The sequence below is a fragment of the Myxocyprinus asiaticus genome, chromosome 24 (genome assembly GCF_019703515.2).
Source record: "Myxocyprinus asiaticus isolate MX2 ecotype Aquarium Trade chromosome 24, UBuf_Myxa_2, whole genome shotgun sequence".
Lineage (NCBI taxonomy): Eukaryota > Metazoa > Chordata > Actinopteri > Cypriniformes > Catostomidae > Myxocyprinus > Myxocyprinus asiaticus.
In genome coordinates, this window is record NC_059367.1 from 38193767 (window position 1) to 38209463 (window position 15697).

Here is a 15697-nt window from a genome sequence, read left to right on the forward strand (position 1 = left end):
TTTCTATCCACTTTCACATGTCTTCTCCGTTTTTCCACAGGTTGAAAGGGACTTTGAGCGGGAATATGAGAAGCTCCAAAAGTAAGTTGACGTCCATTGTCGTTGTTTCTGTTTATATTTGTTGTGTTCGGTTGCTCACAAAACTTTGAGTATCATTAGCTAGCGTGCAATTGCTCACAAAAAGATCACTCAAATATTTGTTTTCTCAACAAACTCAACCGAAGTAAAGCATCGATTTTAAAAATAGAACGGCATTGGATCTGAAACCTTTTTATTTGTTTAAAACCAATGAGGTGGTCTAGTTTGCAACGAGACCCTGACACATCTTTTGTCATTTTCAATGACACATCACATCATATAAAAAATATAAGTGATTCTTTTATATGATACAATAAACGCATGGTTACTGGGTTTTTCAGTGCTCCAGGTGAGAGGCTGAAGTGACAAGAAAATGCTTCCAGCCTTAATCTGGAATGTGTTTTTTTCCCACCTTTTTTTCACCCATAGAACTGTACCTGTAGTGTATTTCTTGGCCAACATAGTTTGTCCAGTATGCTTCAGGGCTTGTAGGCCAAGTAAATTCACATATATCAGATTCACACGAATTACTGTTATTTACTTAACATTAATTCACAATGTCCAGGGTCGTATTTTAGCCAGAAGTCAAATGAAAAAAATAAGAATTTTATTTTAGACATTGTGCTTAACTGTAATGAAAATAATTTCACATTCTTAATTTTCTTTACCATAATGTAAAACAAAATATTATGTATTATTTAAATTGTAAAGTATTTTTTTGCCTCCTGGAAGGGTCTAACTTCCATCTCTCTGCTCTGACTGGATGCATCGGTGCAGTATTTTTTTAAATAATTTTTTATTATGATGATTTCAATAAACCAAAATCATTAGATTAAAGTAAAGAGTATTTAATTAGTAATGTTTGGGAATAATGAAAATGACAGAAAAACTCAACTTTTCATGAATGTCACAATGCACAAAATCTTAATGGTCCTTCTTTATGCAAAATATATTTGTTTTTCTTTTGATTTTGGGGTGAAATGCGACCTGGTCATGTTTTTCATGAGATTCACCGAAGTACAGATATTAAGGACTCTTTAAGAAGCAAACCTACAAATAGCATTTCTGTTCTGCACACTTATATCATGTAATATCCCTTTTCTTGTTGGATCTGGCCAAAGGTCACTTGTAGAGGTGCATGTGTTTTGTGTTGCCTCAGCTAACCCTGTCCCTTCAGTTTCATTTGTGTAGGTGGAGTCTAAGTACAGATAGTTATAAAGCATATATCACACACACAAGCACTCACGGGGTGGGCACAGACATGTAGGGGCCTGAGCGCTTGTCTGAGAGGACCGCTCCTCTGGTTTGATTGCTATCAGAACGCCTCTCATTACGTAAAAACACACACCCCGGTTGTCTTTGTGAAACTATTTGTGGTGGTGGGGTTTTTATTTCATGATTCACCAATTCACTTTTAAGACGTGTCTACATTGAATCACCTGCCACTGATGAAGCTCAATGTCCATTAAAAACATGGATTCTCTGTTTTTTAGGGATGCACCGATGTATGGGCTGGCGATATTATTATTTGTTTGGCTGGTTAACCAAATTAAAACCAGCGGCATATCGGTAATAAGCATGAAAACGCGTATATAAAAAACCAGTGGTTTATTTATAATGAATTACTAACACTGAACTTTCTTCATCTTACCCTGATGTACCACCAGGGTTTTCATTGGTATGGGTGATCTACAAAGATTTTTACAATTGTGATTTTCAGACCTGGAAAATTCATGGAAATTAATAAAATGTCAAAAAGTCTTGGAAACTTCAATAGCAAATATTAGGGCTGTTGATTGAATTTGTTAATTCAGTGCGATCAGGGCTGGATTGGTAATCTGGCATACCGGGCATTTTCCCGGTGGGCTGACGCACTTTGGGGATGATCAGGGGCCATTGGGAGAACTGGGCCAACAGCGAAACGGGCCGAATGGGCCGCAATAAACTGAAATGAGCCGCCGTGTTATGCAGAACAGGCCACAAAATGGCGCCGCGATATGCCAAAGGGGGCATAATCCCGGGCCGATTTCTCTTCCCAGTCCACCCCTGAGTGCGATGAATTATATTAAAAAATGACACGTTAAAATATTAACATGCCTCCTGACTGTATGCAAATTCCATTTTAAATTTTCCTACCAACTGAGCATTTCAAGCTTGAAGTACCACCTTCATGGTTTATGAGTTTCAGTCAGCAGGGTGTATTCAGCACAACTCCAGCTGTACAGGCAAGTATAAAACACATCGCGTGTGAGATGCTAAAAAACAGTGAAACACTCCAAATGCGTCCGTCTGATGTATGTGTACATAGACCAACAAAATTAGCACATACCTGTTAGAACAGCCCTCAAGGATTGCTGTGAATGATATGAAAATAAAGCAAACTATATATTGACTTCTGAAGCCAAGTTTTTTTTGTCTAACCTTTTGTCAGTAATGTAATGGCTTTGAATTGTCTGAAATGTCATATTTACAATTATTTTGCTAATTATATATTGAATAGTGCTGTCAGTCGATGAAAATTTGTAATCACTATTAATCACAGATTTTGAAAGTGCTGATGTTTTACTCAATATATCCTTTTCCTATCAAAATGCACTTATTTCCTTCTTAGGAAAGAAAATAAAACAATATGTAACAATGTAATAATTTATTAAAATTTTCCAAACAAATCCTTCCACAGTATAAAGACAGAAATACACTAAAATTGTACCAATTCAAGTATCATTAAATATTTCGCAAAGTCTAAGTGGAAGGTTGACTAATTGAAAGAACTATGTAACTTTAGATTGCATCTGCATTGTAATGCGCATTGAATCTCTAAACTCTCATCCTCCACAGACTAGCCGCTTTGCTCTAGCAATCATGAAGCCACATTCACGATTCGCGTCACAGCATCAATGCCAGCGTCAAGTGCCGCTTTGAACTCCACATGAAAAGCGCTTTCACTCTGCATTTTTCTGATAGTTAAGACTTGACATGGTTTTGTGGTAAATAAATTGTGCCCTACAGAGGATGCAAAGTACATGATTTTTGTCACAATTTCCATCAGGGCTTGTTTTGTACAACAAATAGTGTTAAGAGGTCCTTTCCCCATCATTTGATCACTAGTACGGCTGTTGTGTGTGTGTTTATGGTGTGTGTGTCAGTGTAATGAGGCTGGGCTGACATATCGCAAAGGTTCCGCCCTACTCCAACCAGTGTATTTGCTGATTTATGCTTTTTTAAACGGTAAATGCGTTAATCGAGATCAACAAAAAATAACATGTTAAACTTTTTTAATTAACCGCATGCGTTAACGCATTAACTTTGACAGCTTTAATTTTGAATTTATTTATTTGGGGGCCTCTCTTAGCAAATATTAATGTGTGATTATTGCAATTCATTTGATTAACTCACATCTCATGTAATTCTCAATTTTAAAATGATTGAAAGCAATAGTGAACATAGAGCAATTAGGTAGCAATTGCTTTCTGAGACTATAAGCTCTAATAAGTTGTTTTAATAAAGCTTAATACAACCCATCACTAAATGTTATGGATATGTTGTCACTAGGCATTGACGATATAACCACTATTTTGCACTATATCATTACAATGCACAACGTCTCGAGTGGCTTCTTGTCATGCTGAAAATCAATGCTTCGTGCCAATAGGACTTGCCCATGACATTGTCTGTTCACCTTCTCCTACCCTCCTTATCTTTGTAAGAATAGTAGGGGTTTTGTGTTAATGTGTTGTCTTGTGACCTGCTCTAACTCTAAATTCCATTCACATGTTAAAACGAGGTGTGCTGGTAGCATGTTCACATGACAGCTGTCTGGAGCAGCTGGGCCAGCACTACTCTATTAGCACCTACCGTAATGGGCCCTTTATCTCGTCTTATTTCTTGCCAGTTAACCATGATTCCCTCCTCCCATTTATCTCTTCAATAATTTTTTTCCGTTCTTTTTCATATCCTGATATAAAGGTGATATATTTCAACCCACCCATTTCCTTCTTTAAAAAAAAATACCAAAGTCAAAAAAATACCAGTTTCACCAGCATTTCCCCTGTTCTCTGGTTTTCCTTAATTGCTGTAATAAGTGCAGTGAAGGGAGCCTCAGGGGAGTCCCCCAGTCTGTGTTTAATTTTCCATCTAATTGATTATAATGAACACCCCCCACCCCCTTCACAATCGCAAACACACAGTGGAGTCGGATGCAAAAGTGCGGTAATTGCAGCTGTTAACACCCCAACGGGTGTGAATGGATCACCTCAGTAAAAGACCCTGTGAATGATCTCTGCCTCTCAGGAAATGCTACTTTCGTACAGAAACATGAATGGATACTCACAGATGAGCTTTTTTAAAATAGCTCAGGTTGTGTTATCTCTGATTTAAATATGAGAAGAGCATGTGATGCTTTAATATGATAATATGACGTGTGTTCGAATGTAATTAGGGCGATTATTACGTTTAGTTTGTAATATACAGAGTCTTTATTTACAAGTTTCACTACATTGTGGGGATCGTAATGATGCTAATGGCAATTGGATGGCTCTATTACTATAGCTCATACTTGGGATTAGGGGTTTTCTAGAAGCCCTAACATTAAACAGAGAGCTCACCCAAAAATGAAAATTCTGCCGTCATTTAGTTGCATCTTATTGACTTTAGAAAAAGTAAAAACCTTGTTATTATTCTCTAACATTCTGTCCTGTTTCCCATCATTTTCCATGGCATATATTGTTTGTGTTTTTTAATCTTTTTTTTTTTTTTTTCTTCTTTTAGGTTGGAAGAACTTACAAAGAAGTTGCATAAAGACATGAGGAAAAGCACAGAGGCTGATTTAGGTTTGTATCCAAGATGTCATGATTTTCTTAGCTAATGTAAAACTGGATTGATGACTGTTATTTAAATATAACTCCTCTCAGCTGTCATATCAGTTTTACTGGTCATACGATGAAACAGAATTCAGTGGTGCAGATTTTTTTAATCGGTTTGCATCAGCTTTTAGCTGTTACTAGGCCCACATGGAATCTTTGCAATGTTTTTTCACATTTTCTGCTCTGATTGTGCAATAATATTTGTGGAATTGTATCCTACACTCTCACTGGTAGCTGAAAGCATTATCAAATTGGCTGAAATATCTAATAAAAAAACATGCAAGAGGCAGAGGATGTGTAGGACTCCTAGGGATTGTACTGTATAGGACAGGGGTCGGCAACCTTTTTGACATTGAATGCTATTTTTAATTTTCCTTGTTAATGGCTGTCCACTTGTACACTTTGACCCCATTTACACCTGGTATTACGATGCATTTCAGTTGATCTGATCACATGTGGTCAGGCGAGACACGTTGTTTAGACCTGGACGCTCAATTCGTCTCCTGTGACCAATTGTGTTTGGATTTGGAGGGGAGGGTCTCTGATTTCATGACAACATACATCAATCACTGTTACTGTATTACTGCATGATATTAACCTTGTGCGTCCCCACATTCACATTCTTGGATGTTGTATTTTGACTTCGCTATACGCAACGCATAATTTAAATTCATTTAAACCGACTGATCTCAGAGAGTCAGAGTCATGTGACAAAACAACATGGCGCCAACCACAGCAGAGTTTGTCTCTGGGAGAAACATCTGGTAAGAAACCTAATTAAGTTTTTACATTGAAACCTGTTTGAGTCAAAAGATTAGAGTCTTTAGTTTCATCCGATATGGCTTTTTTAAAAAAAAATTGTGCAGTTTATTGCGAAACGCCACGCTGCTAAACACAATGTACATTGATATGTACTTTAGTACATTTTTTCCTTAGAAATCCTTTACTGTGCATTATCATGTTGAGAATCAATGGTTTCATACAAAAGCTGAAAAATGTTGCTTTCAGAGGCTTTATATTAAGTTAGGATGATTTTTCTTTTTTTTTAGCATTTACACCTAAAATATGATGTGGTCACATGCGTTTTTGACCACATTTGTATGTGGTTTTTATGATCCAATCACAAAACGGTTTAGACCTGGTTTAGGCCAAAACGCATCTTAATACCAGGTGTAAACGGGATCTTTGAGTCCACTTGTATTTTGCCTTTTTTTAGTTTAATAGGTTCTTTTTCATTTCAAATGATATTATTAGCATAACAGTTTGAGTGAAAAGTTTGTGCAAAACCTGATGATTATGATATCTAGTATGCCAATGTTTCTAAGAGCATCTTGTGCGTGCAAGAAAATCTGACCTTTTGTACAAAATGAGTTAATGTCACAAATTTGCTTATTTGATTACTGACCAAGAAATTGTGTGGAATCCTAAATATTTCTTATAAATTTTTTGTCAAATTTTTTTTTTCAAAATCCTGAAACTTTTCTTCCAGGTTTAATTTATATTTTCAGTCATACTCAGAATTTTAAACCCCACAATGTCTTTTTGCTTATGTTTAAAGGAATATTCTGGATTCAATACAGGTTAAGCTGAGTCGACAGCATTTGTGGCATAATATTGATTACCACAAAAATTAATTTCAGCTTGTCCCTTGTTTTCTTTAAAAAAAGCAAAAAAATGGGTTCCAGTGAGGCACTTACAATGGAATTGAATAGGCGCCAATCCGTAAACGTTAAAATACTCACTGTTTCAAAAATATAGCCACGAGACTTAAACATTATGCGTGTTATCATGATTTTAGTATGAAAAAATTGCTTACTAACCTTTTCTGTGTAAAGTTATAGCCAATTTTACAACTTTGTTGCCAACGTCAACAAACCCTAAAACCTTAAAATGACTGTAAAATGTATGATTTAAAAAACTTTTCAGCTCAAATAAAACATGAATTTTAACAGAAGAATTAATGTAAGTGCTTTTATAAAATTATAAGCTTCACATTTCTGACTTTAAACCCTTCAAAAATTGGCCACATTCACTTCAATTGTAAGTGCCTCACTGGAACCTCGATTTGTTCTTTTTTTTTTTTTTTTTTTTTTTTTTTTTAAGAAAATGAGAGACGAGACGAAATTCATTTTTGTGGTAATCAACGTTGTCACAAATGCTGTCGAATGAGCTTAACTTGTATTGAATCCAGAATATTCCTTTAATGTAGTTTTGAGAGTAACCGTCATTGTGGTTTAAGAATGGAGTGGGTTGGGTTGAATTACCTCATGTATTGTTGTGAAAGCAAAAAGCAACAAATAAAACACGTCAAACTGTGTAGTGTGACCGTGACGAAGCGGACGCCTTTACTCACGTAATTCACCGAAAGTAGACCGCTGCCTGAATTGATCTGTGCCGCCAGCTCTGAATTGATCTGAGCGTACTCCTCTTGCTCACGTACCAGTGATTACCCCTCCATCTGCCAATGCTGGCACGCGTGCCATAAGTTGCTGACCCCAGTATAGGACTTATAGTAATTGATGTCTGTTAATGGAATTCTGCGGCCACAATCAAAAGGAACCTCATTTGTCCTTACTATGGTGGAAACAGATTTGTCTGCTGTATCATGGTAAGTAACATGTGGTACACAGTATGTGCACTACACAGCTGAGCTGCACTGGCTGCATCAGTCCTCACCGCAGGGAAGTATATCAGCGGTCAAACATGTGCATGTTGCATATTTGACAGAAGCCCTTTGTCTAAAATCAGCAAAGTTAACAAAAGGTCAAAAGTCTTGAGCATGCAAGTATATTGAGATGTTTTCTGTATCGGCAGGTCAGAAATGAATCTCTCAAATCCATGACACAACACCTGCAAAAGAACAAAGATGTTTAATGCTGCCTCATAAGTCTGTTCCGTGCAGAATGGAAGAGATTGTTAGAGTTGACGGAGATGATGAATATTCACTAAAGAGCTCTGATTGTGTTCTGATGCCTCAATAGTGCCATCGCCAATTACAGTTCGTTGCCTTCCCTGCCAGAGCTGCTTAAAGTCAGAATGCTGATCAGATGAGCATGTCAGCGTCAATCCAGATCAGACACACACCAGGCAGGAAGCCAGATACAATTTCCACCCCTCTACACCTCTCACCCCAAACAAAAGAGGCTTGATTTACTTCAGCTAATTGAGGCAAAGTCAAGAAAGATGGGGAAAGTTTCTAAATAACAGTAACTATTCCATCATCTGTTTTGTCATTTTTCATTCTTGGTTTCATGTATATATAAGCAAGTGTGTCACAGTGTCAAATGTTTGCAAAATCACTAAGCACTTTTAAGTACTTGCAATGTAAAGCCGTGATCTTTTTCCACTGACACTATTCTGTTTGTAATTTGGTTTGGGAATGACACCATTGTAAATTTAAGTGTTATCTCATCCCAGAGATGGAATGAGGTGACCATTTGGAGATTTTCTGCTGATGTGGCCAATTTTTTGTTTTTAGGATGAATGATTATCGTTTTTGTTTGTTTTTCAGCAATGTCTAAAGCAGCGGTGAAGATCTCAGGGGACTTGTTGAGTAATCCATTGTGTGAGCAGGATCAGGCCTTCCTTGAATCTATGACCGCTCTGGATACAGCCATTGAATGGATGTGTTCAATCAGGAGAAGGTGAGGAAATATCTCAGAAACTTGCTTATATTTAGTTGCCTTTATTTATAATTAAGAATATTTCCCAATGCATATAAATAGATTAGATTTCATTTCCTCTGCTAAAATTGAAATGGAATTATTTTGTTTTTAAAATTAAAACTATTGTTTGGTTAAAGTATAACACGCTCCACCCCTTTTAATAGAAGACCAGAAGTATTTGGGCTTTTTAAAGCTATTTCTTATTAGGCTTATGATACTCATTCGCATAAAGATAAAAATGACATGGTTATGTTTTGAGTTTATATTGCTGCTTCTAGATCTGGCTTACTCATCTCAAGTCCAAAATGGAGTCTGCACACTTATTTTCACTTTTTATGGTGCTCATTGTGGAAGAAAACATTCAGAATTGTGCAGAAAGGATTTAAACAGTGAGTTAAACAGAGCTGAGAGTTCTACACTTTTATTGTGAATGTATTATTGAAGTAGCCAAATGTTTAATATGTAACCCTCCTATTGTGTTCTGGTCATTTTTGACCCAGTAGATGTCAATCATAATTTTTAAATACCACATAGTTTTTCTTACGGGAACCAAATTTTGTGACTCTCAAGACTACCAAAATGAACATATTTATTTATATATTTAGAAGAATTTATTTTTAGAAGAAAATATTTAAGAGATACAACCATTTTTATAAAAGTGTTACATCTTTTGCGTTCCCGGGTCAATTTTCAATATTTTCGCATATTTATGTATTACATTTACATTTAGCCTCTTTACCATACTCTCACACACACTTTTTTTGTCTCAAAATGGGACTGCATCTTGTTTACAAACATGCACATACACACAATAAACTTTATCAAAGGAAAAACTGTGTGGCAAGAGCAAAAATTCAAGCATACATAATGTGAATAAGGGTTGAAGGAAGAAAAGTCCACATTTTTATCTGCTGCCCTCTACAGACTAACCTGATAATGAACCAGCTTGCAGCATAATCACACAATAGCAGTATAGCAGTTCATGCAATAAACAGAATACATTTTGTCTAAAAAATATTGTATACAAGTACAGATGTTGTGTAGTTGTGTTGTATAGTTGTTTTGATGTTGTTTGGTTGGAAAAAAATTATTTGATTGTGTAGATGTTGACTAATCTGTTGTTTTTCAGCAGTAATGAGTAATTCATTAATGTGGAAGTTAATTACAAGAAATTCTCACCTTAGTGACTCCAGCCAGGTCTCTTAAGCAACCAAATTGGCCCGGTTACGAGGGAGGGCAGAGTCACATGGGGTAACCTCCTTGTGGTCACTATAATGTGGTTCTCGTTCTCGGTGGGGTGAGTGGTGAGTTGTGCGTGGATGCCACGGAGAATAGCGTGAAGCCTCCACATGCGGTATGTCTCCGCTGTAACGCGCTTAACAAGCCACGTGATAAGATGCGTGGATTGACGTTTCAGACGCAGAGGCAACTGAGATTCGTCCTCCGCCACCCAGATTGAGATGAGTCACTACGCCACAACGAGGACTTAGAGCGCATTGGGAATTGGTCATTCCAAAGTGGGGAGAAAATGGGAGAGAAAAAAAAAAAGAAATTCTCATCTTAAATGTTTATATAAATTTGATGCAATGTTATGTTCAAATTAAATTTCATATAAACCTTGATAAAAAATATATCTTTACATGTATCACACTGGTTTAGCTGTAGTTAATGTATATTTTGAAAAGTTAAATAATTTCTAAATTTTTTAATTTAAAAAAAACTGACATCATGCATAATAATATTAATATTTTCAGTTAACATGCCAAAAATATTAATCTTTTTACATGTATGAACAGCTAAGAAGTTAACAATGAGCTACAATATGGTTGATGAAAACTATAGGATTATGAATGTTTATAAACTTAAAACACCACCAGGTCAAAACTGACCTGCGAATACGAAAAGTATATTCAGATTTTGAACTCAATAGGACGGTTAAACATGCAAGGACCAGAACATGCGTAGACCAGAACTTTGTGAATGACAGCCTTTAGAACTCTGTTGAGCTTTCTGTGAAATTTTGCAGGTGCAGATTCCTTAATGGCCTACTTTTCTATACTGGTACTCAAGGACTCAGTGGCCCTTTGTGAGGTTTGAACCTACAACCTTTCAGTTACCCATCCAGATCGACCCCATGTTTTGTGTGTTTAAGTATTTTCTCTCTCTTCGCCCCCTCCTTTCTACTTCAAATCAAACCCTATGTACCCTACAGGGGGTCCAAAGGGGGGCGCTATGTCGCTAAATAAGTTTACACGTAAAATGTTAAAGTCCCTGGATACTTACTGTAAATCCGGCATATGTGGTATAATTTGAAAGTTTATAATCTGGACTTTTCATAAAACACCATCACTTTTGCATTTATGTTACTTAAAATAACAAAATAAGAGCTGAAAACACCCGCGTCGCATATAAGCGCCACCTAGAGGTAATGTGGTAGAAATATTAATATGAATATAAAAGTATTTCACATAGCACTTAAATGGACAAGTCATATTTCAAATGAAACCTCTCATTCTCAGTAATGTGACTATACAGTTTATTTTGTTGCCCTTACACCACAGTTCAAAAGATTTTCTAAAGAATCACAAAGTGAAATATGATTTCTGTCAGACAACAAATACAGATGTCTCTTTTTTGCACTGATCATGGCTGCTGTAAGCACCAAGTAGCCACAAATTTTATAAATGCTCTTACCTTTGACAGTTTTCTACAAAATTAGCCATTTTAAACTTGTCTGTTGAGTTTGCTTGGGTGAATCATCCAATGTTATATCTAAGATGTCCAGAACAAAATATGCAGTCCGGACAAGCATGCTAAGCAGATCATCTGAAAATATGTTATCGACTATTGGTGATAAATTGCTATATATCATCTCAAAGAGGATATATTGAGCTTTTAGTCTACTCAGAGGCCGAGATATTGACATTAACTGAAAATTTGACTGAATGTCTATGGACGAGAACATCTATGAGGGCTGAGATGCGTTAGAGCGCCACCTACATTATAGATGTGCATATTGTGATGGAAGGTGAAAGAGGAAAAATTATTTTTCCTAGTACTTGCTGTCATCTAGTGGAATGAAATTTCAAAATTTGAGTGTGAAAAATTGTAGACAACAGTCCAGAAATGCACCAGAGTTTAGATTGTTAATGTGCACTTATTATTTTGGATTAAAATGATGGCTGAATGTAATTGTCATATTAGTGTTTTGAAAGTATCTTCAGGGCGTCTTGTTTTTTCTCTGTCTGTGCTTTAGTGCTGCTGCCGCTCAGGGATCTTCTGTATCTTCTGTTCTTTATGTATGTGTAATCTATCAGTCACTATCATGAATGACTCTAAGATATGAAGAAGTCCAATATTGTTTATGCATAAATTTAGCTCTGTTTTGTACATCTCAGAAATAAGCCATGCACCAACTTCGGTTTTGCCTTGCAACACCTTTTAACCCATGTTTATTTTCCACTTTTGGCCAAGAAAAATGGTTGTTTCTCTGACTTTAGCAGAAGTCTGTTCTGTCTTCCCCCCAGCAGATTGGCTATGAGTAATATTTCACACAGCAGACCCCACGCCCTTCTACACTCCTCAGTGTGCAAGCATCTTCAAATTAGTCCCATCTCAGCATTGATGTCCTTTTTGTAATTCCTGCTAGTGGAACTGTTACAATAGTGGTACTATTGTTGTCTTTTTCCTTTTTTCTACTTTTTATTTCTCCACATCGGAGTCAGTCTTTTAAAAGTGGTTAAGAGCCCTTAAGCGATTCACAGAGCATTGACTGGATCACAGAACAGAAGCGTTTATCTTCTCATCTACTGCCTACAACCTCCACCCCAGAAACTCTAGCTGATTTGTAAAATAGAAGTGGATGAGGCTTTGAACTTGGGTATAAAGACCTTTTGCACTGCTAATCCTAAACTCTTGGCCACATGCAATCTGTATTTAGTTGTCACCTCAGTCAAAACCAGAACTTGGAGTTGAGGGTTAAGTGATCAACACTTGATTGAAGTCATTGTCATTGTCCGTCCTTATTGGTCATTCACATTGACAGCGTTTTGAAGCATCAAAGTGACTAGAAGTCATTCATTTTATATGACATCCTGTCTATACCGTACGTGACCAATGTTGCTTCATGTTGCACCAAAACGACTTGAGGCTTTCTACACTGGACATGTGGTAGTGAACGTTCTAAAAAGATTATGTGCATTGACAATCATCTGTGATTTGTAACAGCAAGCTCGTGCAGTGCGTCAAAATGGGGTGTACGTAAACTGTCGGCGCGATGCGCTGTGATACGACTGTCACATCCAGTGTACTCCGCATCACTGTTTTTAGTTTGCAGCAAAAAAGTGTGCAAGTATTGCGACATACTATCCTAATGGGAGCAGTTTGATTTTTACATAAAGTGTCAGCTGAAATTTAAAGCCATCAACAGATTACTCTGTCAAACATATCATGTATATTAACTTCCGCACAAACCTGCCATTGCAAAATATACCACCAGTGCCTCTAGTTGTAATACAATCCACAGCTCGGCAGATTTCAGAAATAGCAGATTGAAGCCTGATGCAAAAAACCTTGCTCTCAACTGACCCCTCTGTCATCTTTACCAAAGCCAAATGCTTTCTACAGCTCTCTCCTCTTCGCCTGAGCACCATTTTCTCATACTCTACTCTATGGGCACTTGGCAGGCGTATGGCGCATTATCCGTGGGTGATGAGAGATGTTAGCACAGCTGATTTTTCAGTGCTGCGTTTTGCAGTGTGCTGGTGTGAATTACCACCCTGGGATACTTGAATGGTTAATGAGACTTCCATGAATCAGACACCGAACCTGCAACAAACTCCCTCTGTTCTTCAAATTGAGTGGTTTTGTCATGGTAGCCAACCAGATCATGCTTGCGTTAGATAACAATAACTAAACAGTCGTCTTCCTTTCAAAGAAATTATGGATTTCCCAAGGACAGACACAAATAGGCAGGAAAATGTTATGATAATGAGTGTAGCTTCAGTGTAGGCCCACGCTGTGTATTTAAAAGTTGTGGTTTAAAGCACAACTAAAGGTAAAGCTTTAAGGCCTGTAAAGCTTTTAATGGTTAATAACTAGCAGCCATGGTGGTGGGGAGGAATATTGATTTTTCTGGGTTTGTATGCATTTAATGTATTTTTGGGTGCTATGTATTGTGTGTGTTTGTGGCTGATCTCTGGCCCCTGATTCACACACTAGAGCTGGAGTGTCTCCCTCAGGCTGTGTTCTCATCATATGGAATATACTTCCCCATCACTTCATTCCCACCGCTGACTGTATCTCTCCACTGTACATCTCATATCTCTGTCTCTTTCTGTCACCTCTTGTTTGCCATATCTACTATCACCTCTCTTTACTGAGACAAAATGGACATGGTTGCAGTGTTTTATCTATACTTATGACTTTACGTTAGGGTTTCTGCCTCTCACGGTTAATTAAGCATAACCATCTGCGATTTAGTGAGCTAGCAAGCAGTAATTACAGCCAGGTTAAGTTGCGAATTGTTTTTAATTTTCTTTATAGGCTGTGTCTACTGATGACAGACCAAATCACAAGTTCTTTCAAAGTCCATTTTCACCTCAAATGACCCATTACGTTCTCTTCAGAAGTTCGCCACTGAACAATCATTGTTTTACTTTGGAGCATGCTCTGAAACACAAAGCTGCAGACGTTTACTGCTGTGTCCCAATTCTCCTACTAATACTATGCCCTTAAAATGTTCTTTTTGTGATTGAAAATTTCCTACTTTTTAGTTTGTAACAAAACCAAAGACCCCTGAGTCGCAAAGTTACTTGCATCCTGTCACCGCACATTAACCTGTGAATCATATATATATATATATATATATATATATATATATATATATATATATATATATATATATATATATTAAATAACTGAATAATTGTGATTAATAATCGTGATTTTAAATTTTGAGAAAAATAATTGTATATTTTTTTAACCATTATTTTGCAGGCCTACTTTATATAAGTCTTATATTTGAATGTACTTTTTTCCTACCCTACATTATTTGGTGTTCCCCAAGGTTCTGTATTAGGGCCATTTTTCTTTCTTTTTTGTGTTTTTTTTTACCATCTGGACCAGTGTTAATCTCTTTGTTGAAATAACTGACGAAACAGTTTGATAAATAAGTGTTTTTGTTTTGTTTTTGTTTTTTGTCAATGAAGACGAGACGAAAAAGGTGCATCATGATAATAATCAAACAGTTTAACTTAAAACATACTGTTGACATATTATGATGAAAAAATATATATTTGAGATTAATCAGCTAAACATAAAAGTAATACATAACATAAATGTAGCAATTTACATCTGCAAAAACAATAAAGCGAATGAACAAGTGAACCCGAGAATGTGTGACTTGCATTGTGTATACGCCGTGTCCTTAAATGTGAAAGCCTATCACATGCACTACATGCACCCCACCAGATGTGGCGCTGTTGTGCAAAATGACCGGCATAATTGTAAGTTTAAGATATGGAATATAAATTATTTCTTAAAATAAATTTGTTTTATGTCCATTATAAAAGGCAAATTGTATACTTGTTTTCATTTTATAAGTACTAGGGCTACATTTAGGGGTGTAGCATCAATTATTATGGCATATACATTACAGTGGATAGATAGGCTTATATTATATTTTTTTGAAATATGAAACCAAGGATGAAGGTGAAAGTTCTACCTGTCAATCAACCGATATGCTAAAACACGTTTTTTTAAACTCTGCAGCGTAAAGGGCATATGTACATGCACAAGTTCACAGAAATTTTACGTTTGCTTGATATCAACATAAAGTGTCACAGATGAAAAGCACACACATATCTGAAGCTCAGTTAATACATTTACTCCAGTAAAAAAAAGAAAAAAAAAAGAGAGAATTCTGCTCTTAACGTAATGCCAGAGCTTGTAATTGGCAGAAATGATGCACCGCTTTTTTCGGGCTTTCTTTTTTTATTTATTATACTTTTTTTGCACTTTATTATCATGCATTTACACACCGACGTAATGACTGATGTATGCAGTCATGGAATCAAAGACCCTTTCATTGAT

The 15697-nt window shown here is 36.5% G+C and overlaps 1 pseudogene; it reads left to right on the plus strand.

Annotated features, from left to right (window-relative positions):
• LOC127415497 (bridging integrator 3-like) overlaps positions 1-15697 on the plus strand; it is a 111368-nt pseudogene that overhangs the window by 42223 nt on the left and 53448 nt on the right.